The sequence below is a fragment of the Myotis davidii genome, unplaced genomic scaffold, assembly GCF_000327345.1.
Source record: "Myotis davidii unplaced genomic scaffold, ASM32734v1 scaffold1248, whole genome shotgun sequence".
NCBI lineage: Eukaryota > Metazoa > Chordata > Mammalia > Chiroptera > Vespertilionidae > Myotis > Myotis davidii.
In genome coordinates this window covers 8,468-10,351 of record NW_006299026.1, presented here as the reverse complement: position 1 = coordinate 10,351, position 1,884 = coordinate 8,468, and the positions used below count along the sequence as shown (strand labels likewise).

Genomic DNA, 1,884 nt, shown 5'->3' with positions numbered 1-1,884 from the left:
TTCTTTTTAGTTGTGGCTTTGCCTCTTTCATTTCCCATTTTATTTTATTTTAGTCCTCTCTCTTTGTTTCTTGATGAAAGGGTCATCAATCCTGTTTATCTTTTCAAAGAACCAGCTCTTGGTATCATTAATCTTTTGTATTGTGGTTTTTTTTTCCCGTAACTCTATGTCATTCGTTTCCACTCTATTTTTTTTTATTTCCTTCCTATTACTTATGGTGGGCTTTTATTGTTGTTCTTATCTTAATTCTTTTAAATGTAGGGTTACAGCACCCTTTCCCCAGCTGCCGGTAGGTGCTCGGTTCTTCCAAGGAAGCTAAGGTCGCGTTGGGGTAAGGCCCTCACTTCATCCGGCAACTATTACCACCCCCAACAGCATTCGCCCAGTACTCACCCTCACCATGGCCTCAGTCTCGGAGCTCGCCTGCATCTACTGGGCCTTGATCCTGCACTATGATGAAGTGATGGCGACAGAGGATAAGATCAGTGCCCTCATTAAAGCAGCTGCTGTAAATGTTGAACCTTTCTGGCCAGGCTTGTTTGCAAAGGCTCTGGCCAATGTCAACATTGGGAGTCTCATCTGCAATGTAGGGGCTGGTGGACCTGCCCCTGCAGCCAGTGCTGCACCAGCAGGAGGTTCTGCCCCTTCCACCTCTGCTGCCCCAGCTGAGGAGAAGAAAGTGGAAGCAAAGAAAGAAGAATCTGAGGAGTCTGATGATGACATGGGCTTTGGTCTTTTTTACTAAACTGGCTCTTTTGTAACACAGTCAATAAAAGCTGACCCCTGTTAAAAAAATATAGGGTTATATTGTTTATTTGAGCTTTTTTGTATTTCTTGAGGTAGGCCTATAATGTTATGAATTTCCCTCAGAGGACTGCTTTAGCCGTGTCCCATACATTCTGAGTTGTTGTGTGTTCATTTTCTTTTGTATCCAGGAAGTTTTTGATTTTTTCCTTGATCTCAATGGTAATCTTTTTATAGTTTACTAATATAGTATTTAGCCTCCATGTGTTTGAATGATTTTGAGGTTTTTTTTAATTTACTTGATTTCTAGGTCCATGTCAATGTCATCGAAGAAAATGCTTGATATGATTTCAATCTTTCTGAATTTGTTAAGGCTTTTATTGTGTCCTAACATATAGTCTACCTTTGAGAATGATCCATGTGCACTTGCTGATTTTTTGGCTGGAAGATCTATGCATTTATGTCACTGTGGTGTTTAAGTCCTCTACTATGACTCTATTGCTTACAATCTCTCCCTTAAAGTCATGCAGATGTTTGTTTGATTTTTAAATATATATTTAGGCGCTCCTGTATTGGGTGCATATATGTTAACAAGGGTAATATTTTGTTGTTGGACTGTTGCCTTTAGTATTATGTTGTGATCTTCTTTGTCTCTTTTATGGCCTTTGTTTTGAAGTCTATTTTTTTCATCCCTACATGTTCACTCTCTGTGAGTCTTTTGTTCTGGGGTGGGTTTCTTGTAGACAGCACTTATATGAGTCATACTTTCTTAGCCATTCAGCTACCCTTTGTCTTTTGATTGGAGCATTTAATCCATTTACACTAAGCTCATTATCAATAGGTAATTATTTATTACCATGTTTATTCTTTAGGCCTATGCTTCTCTCACTTTTTCTGTTTCTTCTTTATATTACACCAGTCCCTTTAACATTTCTTGCAATGCTGGTTTGGTGGTTATAAAATCCTTTGGCTCTGATTTGTTTGGGAAAATCTATATTTCACTTTCAATTTTAAATGTTAGCCTTGCTGGATAATGAGGTCTTGGATTTAGTACCTTGATTTTCATTACTTTGTATACTTCATGCCACTCCCTTCCAGCCTGACGGTTTTCTATTTAAAACTACCTGACAATCTAATGGT

At 38.5% G+C, this 1,884-nt stretch overlaps 1 pseudogene; it reads left to right on the top strand.

Moving 5' to 3' along the window:
* The first annotated feature begins 384 nt into the window (after positions 1 to 384).
* Positions 385 to 795, top strand: LOC102754481 (annotated as a pseudogene).
* Positions 796 to 1,884: the final 1,089 nt, after the last annotated feature.